Source organism: Ochotona princeps, unplaced genomic scaffold, assembly GCF_030435755.1.
Source record: "Ochotona princeps isolate mOchPri1 unplaced genomic scaffold, mOchPri1.hap1 HAP1_SCAFFOLD_5569, whole genome shotgun sequence".
In the NCBI taxonomy this organism is placed as follows: domain Eukaryota; kingdom Metazoa; phylum Chordata; class Mammalia; order Lagomorpha; family Ochotonidae; genus Ochotona; species Ochotona princeps.
The window spans coordinates 4,634-24,449 of record NW_026697483.1 but is presented as its reverse complement, the minus strand read 5'-3'; the positions used below and the strand labels follow the sequence as shown (position 1 = coordinate 24,449).

At 71.3% G+C, this 19,816-nt stretch overlaps 10 non-coding genes across 10 annotated transcripts; all 10 read left to right on the top strand.

Moving 5' to 3' along the window:
• The first annotated feature begins 251 nt into the window (after positions 1-251).
• Positions 252-370, top strand: LOC131478965 (5S ribosomal RNA). The gene has a single exon (XR_009244675.1). It is a non-coding gene; the product is annotated as a 5S ribosomal RNA (ribosomal RNA).
• A 1,865-nt stretch (positions 371-2,235) lies between these two features.
• LOC131478964 (5S ribosomal RNA) lies at positions 2,236-2,354 on the top strand. The gene has a single exon (XR_009244674.1). It is a non-coding gene; the product is annotated as a 5S ribosomal RNA (ribosomal RNA).
• Positions 2,355-4,242: 1,888 nt separating this feature from the next.
• On the top strand, positions 4,243-4,361 carry LOC131478963 (5S ribosomal RNA). The gene has a single exon (XR_009244673.1). It is a non-coding gene; the product is annotated as a 5S ribosomal RNA (ribosomal RNA).
• A 1,884-nt stretch (positions 4,362-6,245) lies between these two features.
• On the top strand, positions 6,246-6,364 carry LOC131478962 (5S ribosomal RNA). The gene has a single exon (XR_009244672.1). It is a non-coding gene; the product is annotated as a 5S ribosomal RNA (ribosomal RNA).
• Positions 6,365-8,251: 1,887 nt separating this feature from the next.
• On the top strand, positions 8,252-8,370 carry LOC131478961 (5S ribosomal RNA). Its single transcript, XR_009244671.1, has one exon. It is a non-coding gene; the product is annotated as a 5S ribosomal RNA (ribosomal RNA).
• Positions 8,371-10,258: 1,888 nt separating this feature from the next.
• Positions 10,259-10,377, top strand: LOC131478960 (5S ribosomal RNA). The gene has a single exon (XR_009244670.1). It is a non-coding gene; the product is annotated as a 5S ribosomal RNA (ribosomal RNA).
• A 1,886-nt stretch (positions 10,378-12,263) lies between these two features.
• Positions 12,264-12,382, top strand: LOC131478970 (5S ribosomal RNA). The gene has a single exon (XR_009244680.1). It is a non-coding gene; the product is annotated as a 5S ribosomal RNA (ribosomal RNA).
• A 1,891-nt stretch (positions 12,383-14,273) lies between these two features.
• Positions 14,274-14,392, top strand: LOC131478969 (5S ribosomal RNA). The gene has a single exon (XR_009244679.1). It is a non-coding gene; the product is annotated as a 5S ribosomal RNA (ribosomal RNA).
• A 1,912-nt stretch (positions 14,393-16,304) lies between these two features.
• LOC131478966 (5S ribosomal RNA) lies at positions 16,305-16,424 on the top strand. Its single transcript, XR_009244676.1, has one exon. It is a non-coding gene; the product is annotated as a 5S ribosomal RNA (ribosomal RNA).
• Positions 16,425-18,327: 1,903 nt separating this feature from the next.
• Positions 18,328-18,446, top strand: LOC131478968 (5S ribosomal RNA). Its single transcript, XR_009244678.1, has one exon. It is a non-coding gene; the product is annotated as a 5S ribosomal RNA (ribosomal RNA).
• Positions 18,447-19,816: the final 1,370 nt, after the last annotated feature.

Here is a 19,816-nt window from a genome sequence, read left to right as displayed (position 1 = left end):
TCGGCCTGAGAGGAGAGCTGGAGTGGCCTGGGGGCCGCTGAAGCAGGAGGTGGTCCAGCGTTGTCCCGGCGGTGCGGGCAGGGGCAGCAGCAGGGGCATGAATGAGCAACAGCAGGGGCAGGGGCATGAGCAGCAGGGGCAGGGGCAGCAGGGGCGTGTGGCGGGCGGGCGGGCGGGCGCAGGGGAGGGGCGTGTGGCGGGCAGGCAGCTGGGGCAGCAGGCTGAAGAGCGTGTGTGAGGCGGTGGCTGTCGTCTACGGCCATACCACCCTGAACGCGCCCGATCTCGTCTGATCTCGGAAGCTAAGCAGGGTCGGGCCTGGTTAGTACTTGGATGGGAGACCGCCTGGGAATACCGGGTGCTGTAGGCTTTTGCCCCCGGCCCATGCCCGCTCCCTCCTTTTCCCGCCTGCCCGCTCGCCCACCCAGCCCCACTCCGGGACGCCACCAGCCAAAAGCCCGCCCAACCCTGCACCCTGCCACCTGCCACCTGCTACCCTGCCTGCCTGCTCTGGCCTGCCCAGCGTCCCTTCCCCTGCCTGCTGCTGCAGTCCCAGCGCTCCGCCACACGCCTCCCACGCCCCCAACCCACCCGCCCGCCGCCGCATGCGACGGTGCCACCCCGTTGTGTGTGTGGCCCCACACACACTAGCCAGCGCCCCAGCCCGCCCAACCCTGCACCCTGCCACCTGCCACACACACACACAGCCCCCCAGCCAACCTTCTCTGCCAGGCGCGCACACACTCACGCGCGCCAAGATCTGCCCTCCGCCCGCAGGCTCCCTGGGCACCTGCCCACACCCACACCCACACCCACACCCCCAATCGTGTGTGTTCCTCCAGGGCACACAGCGCCCGCAGCCAGCCCCCCAACAGCACCAACAGCAGCACCACCTCGCCAGCCCAGGCTTGCCACTGCTCAGGGCCCACCGCATGCACACTCAGTGGTCCTGGGCCAGGCCTGGGGAGAAACTTGCCTACACGCCACCTGCCAGAGCCCACCCGAGGGACCCCCTCACCCACCAACCCACCCACCTGGCCGGTAACAACTCTCTCTCTCTCTCTCTGCCTGTGTATCCCCTCTCCCTCTTGGCCTCGCTCACACGCGCGCGCGCACACACACACACACACACACACACCCAACACCCCTACAGCCAAGACCCTCAGCCCTGACTCAGGCAGAATCCCAAGGCCCGGCCGGCTGGCCGGAGGCCCAGCGCCACACTCGCCTGCCCGTTGGCCCCCTCCCCGGCCCTCGCAGACACACCTCTCACCGCCCGCAGCAGTCCCCGCCCCCCGGGTGTAGGGGATGCCGAGGCGCCCCCACCCCACCCCCGTGGCGTGGGCAAACCTGCCCTGTGGACCGAAATGCCTCTGTGTCTCGAGGCCTGTGGGTGGTGTAGGACTGCGTGCCTGCTGCCTGCGTGCTGGCCAGTGCGTGGGGTCCCTGCGTGCGCCTGTGCGTGCGTGTGTGCATCAGTCGGTGGGTGAGGGTGACCCCGTGCGCTGGAGTGGGCCGTGCGGCGTGGCCCGCCGAGCCCGGCTCCCTCACGGCCCTCGGCCCCGGGTGCCCGGTCCCAGGTCCCGAGCCATCGTAGTGCCCAGCGTGGCTGATTGCTTGCTTGCTTGCTGGGTGGGTGGGAGTGAGGGTGGCTGTGGGGGAAGGGGTGGGGGTGGGCGAGGGGGTGGGCTGGGGGATGGGGGTGCGTCCGCGGGGCCCCAGGTGTCAACGGGGCCCACCGGGGCTGGGTGTCTGGGACCCCGTGGGTGCGTGCGGGCGGGCGTGCGGGCGTGTGTCAGCTGCCAGGGCTCCCAGCGGCAGGCGGAGCCGTAGGAGGGCAGGGCTGGGCAGTGTGAGGCGCCCCCCGAAGCCCACCCCGCCCAGCCCTGTCCGCCGGCGGCGCCTTCCCAGGTGCGGGAGCCTGGAGGGAGGAGGAGAATGCGGGGGGTGCGGGGTGAGGCGCCCTGGCTGCGGGCAGGGGGAGGCGGCCTGAGAGGAGAGCTGGAGTGGCCTGGGGGCCGCTGAAGCAGGAGGTGGTCCAGCGTTGTCCCGGCGGTGCGGGCAGGGGCAGCAGCAGGGGCATGAATGAGCAACAGCAGGGGCAGGGGCATGAGCAGCAGGGGCAGGGGCAGCAGGGGCGTGTGGCGGGCGGGCGGGCGGGCGCAGGGGAGGGGCGTGTGGCGGGCAGGCAGCTGGGGCAGCAGGCTGAAGAGCGTGTGTGAGGCGGTGGCTGTCGTCTACGGCCATACCACCCTGAACGCGCCCGATCTCGTCTGATCTCGGAAGCTAAGCAGGGTCGGGCCTGGTTAGTACTTGGATGGGAGACCGCCTGGGAATACCGGGTGCTGTAGGCTTTTGCCCCCGGCCCATGCCCGCTCCCTCCTTTTCCCGCCTGCCCGCTCGCCCACCCAGCCCCACTCCGGGACGCCACCAGCCAAAAGCCCGCCCAACCCTGCACCCTGCCACCTGCCACCTGCTACCCTGCCTGCCTGCTCTGGCCTGCCCAGCGTCCCTTCCCCTGCCTGCTGCTGCAGTCCCAGCGCTCCGCCACACGCCTCCCACGCCCCCAACCCACCCGCCCGCCGCCGCATGCGACGGTGCCACCCCGTTGTGTGTGTGGCCCCACACACACTAGCCAGCGCCCCAGCCCGCCCAACCCTGCACCCTGCCACCTGCCACACACACACACAGCCCCCCAGCCAACCTTCTCTGCCAGGCGCGCACACACTCACGCGCGCCAGGATCTGCCCTCCGCCCGCAGGCTCCCTGGGCACCTGCCCACACCCACACCCACACCCACACCCCCAATCGTGTGTGTTCCTCCAGGGCACACAGCGCCCGCAGCCAGCCCCCAACAGCACCAACAGCAGCACCACCTCGCCAGCCCAGGCTTGCCACTGCTCAGGGCCCACCGCATGCACACTCAGTGGTCCTGGGCCAGGCCTGGGGAGAAACTTGCCTACACGCCACCTGCCAGAGCCCACCCGAGGGACCCCCTCACCCACCAACCCACCCACCTGGCCGGTAACAACTCTCTCTCTCTCTCTCTCTCTCTCTCTCTCTGCCTGTGTATCCCCTCTCCCTCTTGGCCTCGCTCACACGCGCAGCGCGCGCGCACACACACACACACACACACACACACCCCCCACACACCCCTACAGCCAAGACCCTCAGCCCTGACTCAGGCAGAATCCCAAGGCCCGGCCGGCTGGCCGGAGGCCCAGCGCCACACTCGCCTGCCCGTTGGCCCCCTCCCTGGCCCTCGCAGACACACCTCCCACCGCCCGCAGCAGTCCCGCCCCCCGGGTGTAGGGGATGCCGAGGCGCCCCCACCCCACCCCCGTGGCGTGGGCAAACCTGCCCTGTGGACCGAAATGCCTCTGTGTCTCGAGGCCTGTGGGTGGTGTAGGACTGCGTGCCTGCTGCCTGCGTGCTGGCCAGTGCGTGGGGTCCCTGCGTGCGCCTGTGCGTGCGTGTGTGCATCAGTCGGTGGGTGAGGGTGACCCCGTGCGCTGGAGTGGGCCGTGCGGCGTGGCCCGCCGAGCCCGGCTCCCTCACGGCCCTCGGCCCCGGGTGCCCGGTCCCAGGTCCCGAGCCATCGTAGTGCCCAGCGTGGCTGATTGCTTGCTTGCTTGCTGGGTGGGTGGGAGTGAGGGTGGCTGTGGGGGAAGGGGTGGGGGTGGGCGAGGGGGGTGGGCTGGGGGATGGGGGTGCGTCCGCGGGGCCCCAGGTGTCAACGGGGCCCACCGGGGCTGGGTGTCTGGGACCCCGTGGGTGCGTGCGGGCGGGCGTGCGGGCGTGTGTCAGCTGCCAGGGCTCCCAGCGGCAGGCGGAGCCGTAGGAGGGCAGGGCTGGGCAGTGTGAGGCGCCCCCCGAAGCCCACCCCGCCCAGCCCTGTCCGCCGGCGGCGCCTTCCCAGGTGCGGGAGCCTGGAGGGAGGAGGAGAATGCGGGGGTGCGGGGTGAGGCGCCCTGGCTGCGGGCAGGGGGAGGCGGCCTGAGAGGAGAGCTGGAGTGGCCTGGGGGCCGCTGAAGCAGGAGGTGGTCCAGCGTTGTCCCGGCGGTGCGGGCAGGGGCAGCAGCAGGGGCATGAATGAGCAACAGCAGGGGCAGGGGCATGAGCAGCAGGGGCAGGGGCAGCAGGGGCGTGTGGCGGGCGGGCGGGCGGGCGCAGGGGAGGGGCGTGTGGCGGGCAGGCAGCTGGGGCAGCAGGCTGAAGAGCGTGTGTGAGGCGGTGGCTGTCGTCTACGGCCATACCACCCTGAACGCGCCCGATCTCGTCTGATCTCGGAAGCTAAGCAGGGTCGGGCCTGGTTAGTACTTGGATGGGAGACCGCCTGGGAATACCGGGTGCTGTAGGCTTTTGCCCCCGGCCCATGCCCGCTCCCTCCTTTTCCCGCCTGCCCGCTCGCCCACCCAGCCCCACTCCGGGACGCCACCAGCCAAAAGCCCGCCCAACCCTGCACCCTGCCACCTGCCACCTGCTACCCTGCCTGCCTGCTCTGGCCTGCCCAGCGTCCCTTCCCCTGCCTGCTGCTGCAGTCCCAGCGCTCCGCCACACGCCTCCCACGCCCCCAACCCACCCGCCCGCCGCCGCATGCGACGGTGCCACCCCGTTGTGTGTGTGGCCCCACACACACTAGCCAGCGCCCCATGCCCGCCCAACCCTGCACCCTGCCACCTGCCACACACACACACAGCCCCCCAGCCAACCTTCTCTGCCAGGCGCGCACACACTCACGCGCGCCAGGATCTGCCCTCCGCCCGCAGGCTCCCTGGGCACCTGCCCACACCCACACCCACACCCACACCCCCAATCGTGTGTGTTCCTCCAGGGCACACAGCGCCCGCAGCCAGCCCCAACAGCACCAACAGCAGCACCACCTCGCCAGCCCAGCTCCACTGCTCAGGGCCCACCGCATGCACACTCAGTGGTCCTGGGCCAGGCCTGGGGAGAAACTTGCCTACACGCCACCTGCCAGAGCCCACCCGAGGGACCCCCTCACCCACCAACCCACCCACCTGGCCGGTAACAACTCTCTCTCTCTCTCTCTCTCTCTCTCTCTCTCTGCCTGTGTATCCCCTCTCCCTCTTGGCCTCGCTCACACGCGCGCGCGCACACACACACACACACACACACACCCAACACCCCACACACCCCTACAGCCAAGACCCTCAGCCCTGACTCAGGCAGAATCCCAAGGCCCGGCCGGCTGGCCGGAGGCCCAGCGCCACACTCGCCTGCCCGTTGGCCCCCTCCCTGGCCCTCGCAGACACACCTCCCACCGCCCGCAGCAGTCCCGCCCCCCGGGTGTAGGGGATGCCGAGGCGCCCCCACCCCACCCCCGTGGCGTGGGCAAACCTGCCCTGTGGACCGAAATGCCTCTGTGTCTCGAGGCCTGTGGGTGGTGTAGGACTGCGTGCCTGCTGCCTGCGTGCTGGCCAGTGCGTGGGGTCCCTGCGTGCGCCTGTGCGTGCGTGTGTGCATCAGTCGGTGGGTGAGGGTGACCCCGTGCGCTGGAGTGGGCCGTGCGGCGTGGCCCGCCGAGCCCGGCTCCCTCACGGCCCTCGGCCCCGGGTGCCCGGTCCCAGGTCCCGAGCCATCGTAGTGCCCAGCGTGGCTGATTGCTTGCTTGCTTGCTGGGTGGGTGGGAGTGAGGGTGGCTGTGGGGGAAGGGGTGGGGGTGGGCGAGGGGGTGGGCTGGGGGATGGGGGTGCGTCCGCGGGGCCCCAGGTGTCAACGGGGCCCACCGGGGCTGGGTGTCTGGGACCCCGTGGGTGCGTGCGGGCGGGCGTGCGGGCGTGTGTCAGCTGCCAGGGCTCCCAGCGGCAGGCGGAGCCGTAGGAGGGCAGGGCTGGGCAGTGTGAGGCGCCCCCCGAAGCCCACCCCGCCCAGCCCTGTCCGCCGGCGGCGCCTTCCCAGGTGCGGGAGCCTGGAGGGAGGAGGAGAATGCGGGGGTGCGGGGTGAGGCGCCCTGGCTGCGGGCAGGGGGAGGCGGCCTGAGAGGAGAGCTGGAGTGGCCTGGGGGCCGCTGAAGCAGGAGGTGGTCCAGCGTTGTCCCGGCGGTGCGGGCAGGGGCAGCAGCAGGGGCATGAATGAGCAACAGCAGGGGCAGGGGCATGAGCAGCAGGGGCAGGGGCAGCAGGGGCGTGTGGCGGGCGGGCGGGCGGGCGCAGGGGAGGGGCGTGTGGCGGGCAGGCAGCTGGGGCAGCAGGCTGAAGAGCGTGTGTGAGGCGGTGGCTGTCGTCTACGGCCATACCACCCTGAACGCGCCCGATCTCGTCTGATCTCGGAAGCTAAGCAGGGTCGGGCCTGGTTAGTACTTGGATGGGAGACCGCCTGGGAATACCGGGTGCTGTAGGCTTTTGCCCCCGGCCCATGCCCGCTCCCTCCTTTTCCCGCCTGCCCGCTCGCCCACCCAGCCCCACTCCGGGACGCCACCAGCCAAAAGCCCGCCCAACCCTGCACCCTGCCACCTGCCACCTGCTACCCTGCCTGCCTGCTCTGGCCTGCCCAGCGTCCCTTCCCCTGCCTGCTGCTGCAGTCCCAGCGCTCCGCCACACGCCTCCCACGCCCCCAACCCACCCGCCCGCCGCCGCATGCGACGGTGCCACCCCGTTGTGTGTGTGGCCCCACACACACTAGCCAGCGCCCCAGCCCGCCCAACCCTGCACCCTGCCACCTGCCACACACACACACAGCCCCCCAGCCAACCTTCTCTGCCAGGCGCGCACACACTCACGCGCGCCAGGATCTGCCCTCCGCCCGCAGGCTCCCTGGGCACCTGCCCACACCCACACCCACACCCACACCCCCAATCGTGTGTGTTCCTCCAGGGCACACAGCGCCCGCAGCCAGCCCCCAACAGCACCAACAGCAGCACCACCTCGCCAGCCCAGGCTTGCCACTGCTCAGGGCCCACCGCATGCACACTCAGTGGTCCTGGGCCAGGCCTGGGGAGAAACTTGCCTACACGCCACCTGCCAGAGCCCACCCGAGGGACCCCCTCACCCACCAACCCACCCACCTGGCCGGTAACAACTCTCTCTCTCTCTCTCTCTCTCTCTCTCTCTCTGCCTGTGTATCCCCTCTCCCTCTTGGCCTCGATCACACGCGCGCGCGCACACACACACACACACACACACACACACACCCCACACACCCCTACAGCCAAGACCCTCAGCCCTGACTCAGGCAGAATCCCAAGGCCCGGCCGGCTGGCCGGAGGCCCAGCGCCACACTCGCCTGCCCGTTGGCCCCCTCCCTGGCCCTCGCAGACACACCTCCCACCGCCCGCAGCAGTCCCGCCCCCCCGGGTGTAGGGGATGCCGAGGCGCCCCCACCCCACCCCCGTGGCGTGGGCAAACCTGCCCTGTGGACCGAAATGCCTCTGTGTCTCGAGGCCTGTGGGTGGTGTAGGACTGCGTGCCTGCTGCCTGCGTGCTGGCCAGTGCGTGGGGTCCCTGCGTGCGCCTGTGCGTGCGTGTGTGCATCAGTCGGTGGGTGAGGGTGACCCCGTGCGCTGGAGTGGGCCGTGCGGCGTGGCCCGCCGAGCCCGGCTCCCTCACGGCCCTCGGCCCCGGGTGCCCGGTCCCAGGTCCCGAGCCATCGTAGTGCCCAGCGTGGCTGATTGCTTGCTTGCTTGCTGGGTGGGTGGGAGTGAGGGTGGCTGTGGGGGAAGGGGTGGGGGTGGGCGAGGGGGTGGGCTGGGGGATGGGGGTGCGTCCGCGGGGCCCCAGGTGTCAACGGGGCCCACCGGGGCTGGGTGTCTGGGACCCCGTGGGTGCGTGCGGGCGGGCGTGCGGGCGTGTGTCAGCTGCCAGGGCTCCCAGCGGCAGGCGGAGCCGTAGGAGGGCAGGGCTGGGCAGTGTGAGGCGCCCCCCGAAGCCCACCCCGCCCAGCCCTGTCCGCCGGCGGCGCCTTCCCAGGTGCGGGAGCCTGGAGGGAGGAGGAGAGTGCGGGGGTGCGGGGTGAGGCGCCCTGGCTGCGGGCAGGGGGAGGCGGCCTGAGAGGAGAGCTGGAGTGGCCTGGGGGCCGCTGAAGCAGGAGGTGGTCCAGCGTTGTCCCGGCGGTGCGGGCAGGGGCAGCAGCAGGGGCATGAATGAGCAACAGCAGGGGCAGGGGCATGAGCAGCAGGGGCAGGGGCAGCAGGGGCGTGTGGCGGGCGGGCGGGCGGGCGCAGGGGAGGGGCGTGTGGCGGGCAGGCAGCTGGGGCAGCAGGCTGAAGAGCGTGTGTGAGGCGGTGGCTGTCGTCTACGGCCATACCACCCTGAACGCGCCCGATCTCGTCTGATCTCGGAAGCTAAGCAGGGTCGGGCCTGGTTAGTACTTGGATGGGAGACCGCCTGGGAATACCGGGTGCTGTAGGCTTTTGCCCCCGGCCCATGCCCGCTCCCTCCTTTTCCCGCCTGCCCGCTCGCCCACCCAGCCCCACTCCGGGACGCCACCAGCCAAAAGCCCGCCCAACCCTGCACCCTGCCACCTGCCACCTGCTACCCTGCCTGCCTGCTCTGGCCTGCCCAGCGTCCCTTCCCCTGCCTGCTGCTGCAGTCCCAGCGCTCCGCCACACGCCTCCCACGCCCCCAACCCACCCGCCCGCCGCCGCATGCGACGGTGCCACCCCGTTGTGTGTGTGGCCCCACACACACTAGCCAGCGCCCCAGCCCGCCCAACCCTGCACCCTGCCACCTGCCACACACACACACAGCCCCCCAGCCAACCTTCTCTGCCAGGCGCGCACACACTCACGCGCGCCAGGATCTGCCCTCCGCCCGCAGGCTCCCTGGGCACCTGCCCACACCCACACCCACACCCACACCCCCAATCGTGTGTGTTCCTCCAGGGCACACAGCGCCCGCAGCCAGCCCCCAACAGCACCAACAGCAGCACCACCTCGCCAGCCCAGGCTTGCCACTGCTCAGGGCCCACCGCATGCACACTCAGTGGTCCTGGGCCAGGCCTGGGGAGAAACTTGCCTACACGCCACCTGCCAGAGCCCACCCGACCCCCTCACCCACCAACCCACCCACCTGGCCGGTAACAACTCTCTCTCTCTCTCTCTCTCTCTCTCTCTCTCTGCCTGTGTATCCCCTCTCCCTCTTGGCCTCGCTCACACGCGCGCGCGCACACACACACACACACACACACACACACACACACCCCACACACCCCTACAGCCAAGACCCTCAGCCCTGACTCAGGCAGAATCCCAAGGCCCGGCCGGCTGGCCGGAGGCCCAGCGCCACACTCGCCTGCCCGTTGGCCCCCTCCCTGGCCCTCGCAGACACACCTCCCACCGCCCGCAGCAGTCCCGCCCCCCGGGTGTAGGGGATGCCGAGGCGCCCCCACCCCACCCCCGTGGCGTGGGCAAACCTGCCCTGTGGACCGAAATGCCTCTGTGTCTCGAGGCCTGTGGGTGGTGTAGGACTGCGTGCCTGCTGCCTGCGTGCTGGCCAGTGCGTGGGGTCCCTGCGTGCGCCTGTGCGTGCGTGTGTGCATCAGTCGGTGGGTGAGGGTGACCCCGTGCGCTGGAGTGGGCCGTGCGGCGTGGCCCGCCGAGCCCGGCTCCCTCACGGCCCTCGGCCCCGGGTGCCCGGTCCCAGGTCCCGAGCCATCGTAGTGCCCAGCGTGGCTGATTGCTTGCTTGCTTGCTGGGTGGGTGGGAGTGAGGGTGGCTGTGGGGGAAGGGGTGGGGGTGGGGCGAGGGGGTGGGCTGGGGGATGGGGGTGCGTCCGCGGGGCCCCCAGGTGTCAACGGGGCCCACCGGGGCTGGGTGTCTGGGACCCCGTGGGTGCGTGCGGGCGGGCGTGCGGGCGTGTGTCAGCTGCCAGGGCTCCCAGCGGCAGGCGGAGCCGTAGGAGGGCAGGGCTGGGCAGTGTGAGGCGCCCCCCGAAGCCCACCCCGCCCAGCCCTGTCCGCCGGCGGCGCCTTCCCAGGTGCGGGAGCCTGGAGGGAGGAGGAGAGTGCGGGGGTGCGGGGTGAGGCGCCCTGGCTGCGGGCAGGGGGAGGCGGCCTGAGAGGAGAGCTGGAGTGGCCTGGGGGCCGCTGAAGCAGGAGGTGGTCCAGCGTTGTCCCGGCGGTGCGGGCAGGGGCAGCAGCAGGGGCATGAATGAGCAACAGCAGGGGCAGGGGCATGAGCAGCAGGGGCAGGGGCAGCAGGGGCGTGTGGCGGGCGGGCGGGCGGGCGCAGGGGAGGGGCGTGTGGCGGGCAGGCAGCTGGGGCAGCAGGCTGAAGAGCGTGTGTGAGGCGGTGGCTGTCGTCTACGGCCATACCACCCTGAACGCGCCCGATCTCGTCTGATCTCGGAAGCTAAGCAGGGTCGGGCCTGGTTAGTACTTGGATGGGAGACCGCCTGGGAATACCGGGTGCTGTAGGCTTTTGCCCCCGGCCCATGCCCGCTCCCTCCTTTTCCCGCCTGCCCGCTCGCCCACCCAGCCCCACTCCGGGACGCCACCAGCCAAAAGCCCGCCCAACCCTGCACCCTGCCACCTGCCACCTGCTACCCTGCCTGCCTGCTCTGGCCTGCCCAGCGTCCCTTCCCCTGCCTGCTGCTGCAGTCCCAGCGCTCCGCCACACGCCTCCCACGCCCCCAACCCACCCGCCCGCCGCCGCATGCGACGGTGCCACCCCGTTGTGTGTGTGGCCCCACACACACTAGCCAGCGCCCCAGCCCGCCCAACCCTGCACCCTGCCACCTGCCACACACACACACAGCCCCCCAGCCAACCTTCTCTGCCAGGCGCGCACACACTCACGCGCGCCAAGATCTGCCCTCCGCCCGCAGGCTCCCTGGGCACCTGCCCACACCCACACCCACACCCACACCCCCAATCGTGTGTGTTCCTCCAGGGCACACAGCGCCCGCAGCCAGCCCCCAACAGCACCAACAGCAGCACCACCTCGCCAGCCCAGGCTTGCCACTGCTCAGGGCCCACCGCATGCACACTCAGTGGTCCTGGGCCAGGCCTGGGGAGAAACTTGCCTACACGCCACCTGCCAGAGCCCACCCGAGGGACCCCCTCACCCACCAACCCACCCACCTGGCCGGTAACAACTCTCTCTCTCTCTCTCTCTCTCTCTCTCTCTCTGCCTGTGTATCCCCTCTCCCTCTTGGCCTCGATCACACGCGCGCGCGCACACACACACACACACACACACACACACACCCCACACACCCCTACAGCCAAGACCCTCAGCCCTGACTCAGGCAGAATCCCAAGGCCCGGCCGGCTGGCCGGAGGCCCAGCGCCACACTCGCCTGCCCGTTGGCCCCCTCCCTGGCCCTCGCAGACACACCTCCCACCGCCCGCAGCAGTCCCGCCCCCCGGGTGTAGGGGATGCCGAGGCGCCCCCACCCCACCCCCGTGGCGTGGGCAAACCTGCCCTGTGGACCGAAATGCCTCTGTGTCTCGAGGCCTGTGGGTGGTGTAGGACTGCGTGCCTGCTGCCTGCGTGCTGGCCAGTGCGTGGGGTCCCTGCGTGCGCCTGTGCGTGCGTGTGTGCATCAGTCGGTGGGTGAGGGTGACCCCGTGCGCTGGAGTGGGCCGTGCGGCGTGGCCCGCCGAGCCCGGCTCCCTCACGGCCCTCGGCCCCGGGTGCCCGGTCCCAGGTCCCGAGCCATCGTAGTGCCCAGCGTGGCTGATTGCTTGCTTGCTTGCTGGGTGGGTGGGAGTGAGGGTGGCTGTGGGGGAAGGGGTGGGGGTGGGCGAGGGGGTGGGCTGGGGGATGGGGGTGCGTCCGCGGGGCCCCAGGTGTCAACGGGGCCCACCGGGGCTGGGTGTCTGGGACCCCGTGGGTGCGTGCGGGCGGGCGTGCGGGCGTGTGTCAGCTGCCAGGGCTCCCAGCGGCAGGCGGAGCCGTAGGAGGGCAGGGCTGGGCAGTGTGAGGCGCCCCCCGAAGCCCACCCCGCCCAGCCCTGTCCGCCGGCGGCGCCTTCCCAGGTGCGGGAGCCTGGAGGGAGGAGGAGAGTGCGGGGGTGCGGGGTGAGGCGCCCTGGCTGCGGGCAGGGGGAGGCGGCCTGAGAGGAGAGCTGGAGTGGCCTGGGGGCCGCTGAAGCAGGAGGTGGTCCAGCGTTGTCCCGGCGGTGCGGGCAGGGGCAGCAGCAGGGGCATGAATGAGCAACAGCAGGGGCAGGGGCATGAGCAGCAGGGGCAGGGGCAGCAGGGGCGTGTGGCGGGCGGGCGGGCGGGCGCAGGGGAGGGGCGTGTGGCGGGCAGGCAGCTGGGGCAGCAGGCTGAAGAGCGTGTGTGAGGCGGTGGCTGTCGTCTACGGCCATACCACCCTGAACGCGCCCGATCTCGTCTGATCTCGGAAGCTAAGCAGGGTCGGGCCTGGTTAGTACTTGGATGGGAGACCGCCTGGGAATACCGGGTGCTGTAGGCTTTTGCCCCCGGCCCATGCCCGCTCCCTCCTTTTCCCGCCTGCCCGCTCGCCCACCCAGCCCCACTCCGGGACGCCACCAGCCAAAAGCCCGCCCAACCCTGCACCCTGCCACCTGCCACCTGCTACCCTGCCTGCCTGCTCTGGCCTGCCCAGCGTCCCTTCCCCTGCCTGCTGCTGCAGTCCCAGCGCTCCGCCACACGCCTCCCACGCCCCCAACCCACCCGCCCGCCGCCGCATGCGACGGTGCCACCCCGTTGTGTGTGTGGCCCCACACACACTAGCCAGCGCCCCAGCCCGCCCAACCCTGCACCCTGCCACCTGCCACACACACACACAGCCCCCCAGCCAACCTTCTCTGCCAGGCGCGCACACACTCACGCGCGCCAGGATCTGCCCTCCGCCCGCAGGCTCCCTGGGCACCTGCCCACACCCACACCCACACCCACACCCCCAATCGTGTGTGTTCCTCCAGGGCACACAGCGCCCGCAGCCAGCCCCCAACAGCACCAACAGCAGCACCACCTCGCCAGCCCAGGCTTGCCACTGCTCAGGGCCCACCGCATGCACACTCAGTGGTCCTGGGCCAGGCCTGGGGAGAAACTTGCCTACACGCCACCTGCCAGAGCCCACCCGAGGGACCCCCTCACCCACCAACCCACCCACCTGGCCGGTAACAACTCTCTCTCTCTCTCTCTCTCTCTCTCTCTCTGCCTGTGTATCCCCTCTCCCTCTTGGCCTCGCTCACACGCGCGCGCGCACACACACACACACACACACACACACACACACACCCCACACACCCCTACAGCCAAGACCCTCAGCCCTGACTCAGGCAGAATCCCAAGGCCCGGCCGGCTGGCCGGAGGCCCAGCGCCACACTCGCCTGCCCGTTGGCCCCCTCCCTGGCCCTCGCAGACACACCTCCCACCGCCCGCAGCAGTCCCGCCCCCCGGGTGTAGGGGATGCCGAGGCGCCCCCACCCCACCCCCGTGGCGTGGGCAAACCTGCCCTGTGGACCGAAATGCCTCTGTGTCTCGAGGCCTGTGGGTGGTGTAGGACTGCGTGCCTGCTGCCTGCGTGCTGGCCAGTGCGTGGGGTCCCTGCGTGCGCCTGTGCGTGCGTGTGTGCATCAGTCGGTGGGTGAGGGTGACCCCGTGCGCTGGAGTGGGCCGTGCGGCGTGGCCCGCCGAGCCCGGCTCCCTCACGGCCCTCGGCCCCGGGTGCCCGGTCCCAGGTCCCGAGCCATCGTAGTGCCCAGCGTGGCTGATTGCTTGCTTGCTTGCTGGGTGGGTGGGAGTGAGGGTGGCTGTGGGGGAAGGGGTGGGGGTGGGCGAGGGGGTGGGCTGGGGGATGGGGGTGCGTCCGCGGGGCCCCAGGTGTCAACGGGGCCCACCGGGGCTGGGTGTCTGGGACCCCGTGGGTGCGTGCGGGCGGGCGTGCGGGCGTGTGTCAGCTGCCAGGGCTCCCAGCGGCAGGCGGAGCCGTAGGAGGGCAGGGCTGGGCAGTGTGAGGCGCCCCCCGAAGCCCACCCCGCCCAGCCCTGTCCGCCGGCGGCGCCTTCCCAGGTGCGGGAGCCTGGAGGGAGGAGGAGAATGCGGGGGTGCGGGGTGAGGCGCCCTGGCTGCGGGCAGGGGGAGGCGGCCTGAGAGGAGAGCTGGAGTGGCCTGGGGGCCGCTGAAGCAGGAGGTGGTCCAGCGTTGTCCCGGCGGTGCGGGGCAGGGGCAGCAGCAGGGGCATGAATGAGCAACAGCAGGGGGCAGGGGCATGAGCAGCAGGGGCAGGGGCAGCAGGGGGCGTGTGGCGGGCGGGCGGGCGGGCGCAGGGGAGGGGCGTGTGGCGGGCAGGCAGCTGGGGCAGCAGGCTGAAGAGCGTGTGTGAGGCGGTGGCTGTCGTCTACGGCCATACCACCCTGAACGCGCCCGATCTCGTCTGATCTCGGAAGCTAAGCAGGGTCGGGCCTGGTTAGTACTTGGATGGGAGACCGCCTGGGAATACCGGGTGCTGTAGGCTTTTTGCCCCCGGCCCATGCCCGCTCCCTCCTTTTCCCGCCTGCCCGCTCGCCCACCCAGCCCCACTCCGGGACGCCACCAGCCAAAAGCCCGCCCAACCCTGCACCCTGCCACCTGCCACCTGCTACCCTGCCTGCCTGCTCTGGCCTGCCCAGCGTCCCTTCCCCTGCCTGCTGCTGCAGTCCCAGCGCTCCGCCACACGCCTCCCACGCCCCCCAACCCACCCGCCTCGCCGCCGCATGCGACGGAGTGCCACCCCCGTTGTGTGTGTGGCCCCACACACACTAGCCAGCGCCCCCAGCCCGCCCAACCCTGCACAGCCACCTGCCACACACACACACAGCCCCCCAGCCAACCTTCTCTGCCAGGCGCGCACACACTCACGCGCGCCAAGATCTGCCTCTCCGCCCGCAGGCTCCCTGGGCACCTGCCCACACCCACACCCACACCCACACCCCCCAATCGTGTGTGTTCCTCCAGGGCACACAGCGCCCGCAGCCAGCCCCCAACAGCACCAACAGCAGCACCACCTCGCCAGCCCAGGCTTGCCACTGCTCAGGGCCCACCGCATGCACACTCAGTGGTCCTGGGCCAGGCCTGGGGAGAAACTTGCCTACACGCCACCTGCCAGAGCCCACCCGAGGGGAACCCCCCTCACCCACCAACCCACCCACCTGGCCGGTAACAACTCTCTCTCTCTCTCTCTCTCTCTCTCTCTCTCTCTGCCTGTGTATCCCCTCTCCCTCTTGGCCTCGCTCACAACGCGCGCTGCGCGGCGCACACACACACACACACACACACACACCCCCACACACACCCCTACAGCCAAGACCCTCAGCCCTGACTCAGGCAGAATCCCAAGGCCCGGCCGGCTGGCCGGAGGCCCAGCGCCACACTCGCCTGCCCGTTGGCCCCCTCCCTGGCCCCTCGCAGACACACCTCCCACCGCCCGCAGCAGTCCCGCCCCCCGGGTGTAGGGGATGCCGAGGCGCCCCCACCCCACCCCCCGTGGCGTGGGCAAACCTGCCCTGTGGACCGAAATGCCTCTGTGTCTCGAGGCCTGTGGGTGGTGTAGGACTGCGTGCCTGCTGCCTGCGTGCTGGCCAGTGCGTGGGGGTCCCTGCGTGCGCCTGTGCGTGCGTGTGTGCATCAGTCGGTGGGGTGAGGGTGACCCCGTGCGCTGCGAGTGGGCCGTGCGGCGTGGCCCGCCGAGCCCGGCTCCCTCACGGCCCTCGGCCCCGGGTGCCCGGTCCCAGGTCCCGAGCCATCGTAGTGCCCAGCGTGGCTGATTGCTTGCTTGCTTGCTGGGTGGGTGGGAGTGAGGGTGGCTGTGGGGGAAGGGGTGGGGGTGGGCGAGGGGGTGGGCTGGGGGATGGGGGTGCGTCCGCGGGGCCCCAGGTGTCAACGGGGCCCCACCGGGGCTGGGTGTCTGGGACCCCGTGGGTGCGTGCGGGCGGGCGTGCGGGCGTGTGTCAGCTGCCAGGGCTCCCAGCGGCAGGCGGAGCCGTAGGAGGGCAGGGCTGGGCAGTGTGAGGCGCCCCCCGAAGCCCACCCCGCCCAGCCCTGTCCGCCGGCGGCGCCTTCCCAGGTGCGGGAGCCTGGAGGGAGGAGGAGAATGCGGGGGTGCGGGGTGAGGCGCCCTGGCTGCGGGCAGGGGGAGGCGGCCTGAGAGGAGAGCTGGAGTGGCCTGGGGGCCGCTGAAGCAGGAGGTGGTCCAGCGTTGTCCCGGCGGTGCGGGCAGGGGCAGCAGCAGGGGCATGAATGAGCAACAGCAGGGGCAGGGGCATGAGCAGCAGGGGGCAGGGGCAGCAGGGGCGTGTGGCGGGCGGGCGGGCGGGCGCAGGGGAGGGGCGTGTGGCGGGCAGGCAGCTGGGGGCAGCAGGCTGAAGAGCGTGTGTGAGGCGGTGGCTGTCGTCTACGGCCATACCACCCTGAACGCGCCCGATCTCGTCTGATCTCGGAAGCTAAGCAGGGTCGGGGCCTGGTTAGTACTTGGATGGGAGACCGCCTGGGAATACCGGGTGCTGTAGGCTTTTGCCCCCGGCCCATGCCCGCTCCCTCCTTTTCCCGCCTGCCCGCTCGCCCACCCAGCCCCACTCCGGGACGCCACCAGCCAAAAGCCCGCCCAACCCTGCACCCTGCCACCTGCCACCTGCTACCCTGCCTGCCTGCTCTGGCCTGCCCAGCGTCCCTTCCCCTGCCTGCTGCTGCAGTCCCAGCGCTCCGCCACACGCCTCCCACGCCCCCAACCCACCCCGCCCGCCGCCGCATGCGACGGTGCCACCCCGTTGTGTGTGTGGCCCCACACACACTAGCCAGCGCCCCAGCCCGCCCAACCCTGCACCCTGCCACCTGCCACACACACACACACAGCCCCCCAGCCAACCTTCTCTGCCAGGCGCGCACACACTCACGCGCGCCAGGATCTGCCCTCCGCCCGCAGGCTCCCTGGGCACCTGCCCACACCCACACCCACACCCACACCCCCCAATCGTGTGTGTTCCTCCAGGGCACACAGCGCCCGCAGCCAGCCCCCAACAGCACCAACAGCAGCACCACCTCGCCAGCCCAGGCTTGCCACTGCTCAGGGGCCCACCGCATGCACACTCAGTGGTCCTGGGCCAGGCCTGGGGAGAAAACTTGCCTACACGCCACCTGCCAGAGCCCACCCGAGGGACCCCCTCACCCACCAACCCACCCACCTGGCCGGTAACAACTCTCTCTCTCTCTCTCTCTCTCTCTCTCTCTCTGCCTGTGTATCCCCTCTCCCTCTTGGCCTCGCTCACAACGCGCTGCGCGCGCACACACACACACACACACACACACACACCCCCCACACACCCCTACAGCCAAGACCCTCAGCCCTGACTCAGGCAGAATCCCAAGGCCCGGCCGGCTGGCCGGAGGGCCCAGCGCCACACTCGCCTGCCCGTTGGCCCCCTCCCTGGCCCTCGCAGACACACCTCCCACCGCCCGCAGCAGTCCCGCCCCCCGGGTGTAGGGGATGCCGAGGCGCCCCCACCCCACCCCCGTGGCGTGGGCAAACCTGCCCTGTGGACCGAAATGCCTCTGTGTCTCGAGGCCTGTGGGTGGTGTAGGACTGCGTGCCTGCTGCCTGCGTGCTGGCCAGTGCGTGGGGTCCCTGCGTGCGCCTGTGCGTGCGTGTGTGCATCAGTCGGTGGGTGAGGGTGACCCCGTGCGCTGGAGTGGGCCGTGCGGCGTGGCCCGCCGAGCCCGGCTCCCTCACGGCCCTCGGCCCCGGGTGCCCGGTCCCAGGTCCCGAGCCATCGTAGTGCCCAGCGTGGCTGATTGCTTGCTTGCTTGCTGGGTGGGTGGGAGTGAGGGTGGCTGTGGGGGAAGGGGTGGGGGTGGGCGAGGGGGTGGGCTGGGGGATGGGGGGTGCGTCCGCGGGGCCCCAGGTGTCAACGGGGCCCACCGGGGCTGGGTGTCTGGGACCCCGTGGGTGCGTGCGGGCGGGCGTGCGGGCGTGTGTCAGCTGCCAGGGCTCCCAGCGGCAGGCGGAGCCGTAGGAGGGCAGGGCTGGGCAGTGTGAGGCGGCCCCCCGAAGCCCACCCCGCCCAGCCCTGTCCGCCGGCGGCGCCTTCCCAGGTGCGGGAGCCTGGAGGGGAGGAGGAGAATGCGGGGGGTGCGGGGTGAGGCGCCCTGGCTGCGGGCAGGGGGAGGCGGCCTGAGAGGAGAGCTGGAGTGGCCTGGGGGCCGCTGAAGCAGGAGGTGGTCCAGCGTTGTCCCCGGCGGTGCGGGCAGGGGCAGCAGCAGGGGCATGAATGAGCAACAGCAGGGGCAGGGGCATGAGCAGCAGGGGCAGGGGCAGCAGGGGCGTGTGGCGGGCGGGCGGGCGGGCGCAGGGGAGGGGGCGTGTGGCGGGCAGGCAGCTGGGGCAGCAGGCTGAAGAGCGTGTGTGAGGCGGTGGCTGTCGTCTACGGCCATACCACCCTGAACGCGCCCGATCTCGTCTGATCTCGGAAGCTAAGCAGGGTCGGGCCTGGTTAGTACTTGGATGGGAGACCGCCTGGGAATACCGGGTGCTGTAGGCTTTTGCCCCCGGCCCCATGCCCGCTCCCCTCCTTTTCCCCGCCTGCCCGCTCGCCCCACCCAGCCCCACTCCGGGACGCCACCAGCCAAAAGCCCGCCCAACCCTGCACCCTGCCACCTGCCACCTGCTACCCTGCCTGCCTGCTCTGGCCTGCCCAGCGTCCCTTCCCCTGCCTGCTGCTGCAGTCCCAGCGCTCCGCCACACGCCTCCCACGCCCCCAACCCACCCGCCCGCCGCCGCATGCGACGGTGCCACCCCCGTTGTGTGTGTGGCCCCACACACACTAGCCAGCGCCCCAGCCCGCCCAACCCTGCACCCTGCCACCTGCCACACACACACACAGCCCCCCAGCCAACCTTCTCTGCCAGGCGCGCACACACTCACGCGCGCCAGGATCTGCCCTCCGCCCGCAGGCTCCCTGGGCACCTGCCCACACCCCACACCCACACCCACACCCCCAATCGTGTGTGTTCTCCTCCAGGGCACACAGCGCCCGCAGCCAGCCCCCAACAGCACCAACAGCAGCACCACCTCGCCAGCCCAGGCTTGCCACTGCTCAGGGCCCACCGCATGCACACTCAGTGGTCCTGGGCCAGGCCTGGGGAGAAACTTGCCTACACGCCACCTGCCAGAGCCCACCCGAGGGACCCCCTCACCCACCAACCCACCCACCTGGCCGGTAACAACTCTCTCTCTCTCTCTCTCTCTCTCTCTGCCTGTGTATCCCCTCTCCCTCTTGGCCTCGCTCACACGCGCGCGCGCACACACACACACACACACACACACACACACACCCCACACACCCCTACAGCCAAGACCCTCAGCCCTGACTCAGGCAGAATCCCAAGGCCCGGCCGGCTGGCCGGAGGCCCAGCGCCACACTCGCCTGCCCGTTGGCCCCCTCCCTGGCCCTCGCAGACACACCTCCCACCGCCCGCAGCAGTCCCGCCCCCCGGGTGTAGGGGATGCCGAGGCGCCCCCACCCCCACCCCCGTGGCGTGGGCAAACCTGCCCTGTGGACCGAAATGCCTCTGTGTCTCGAGGCCTGTGGGTGGTGTAGGACTGCGTGCCTGCTGCCTGCGTGCTGGCCAGTGCGTGGGGTCCCCTGCGTGCGCCTGTGCGTGCGTGTGTGCATCAGTCGGTGGGTGAGGGTGACCCCGTGCGCTGGAGTGGGCCGTGCGGCGTGGCCCGCCGAGCCCGGCTCCCTCACGGCCCTCGGCCCCGGGTGCCCGGTCCCAGGTCCCGAGCCATCGTAGTGCCCAGCGTGGCTGATTGCTTGCTTGCTTGCTGGGTGGGTGGGAGTGAGGGTGGCTGTGGGGGAAGGGGTGGGGGTGGGCGAGGGGGTGGGGCTGGGGGATGGGGGTGCGTCCG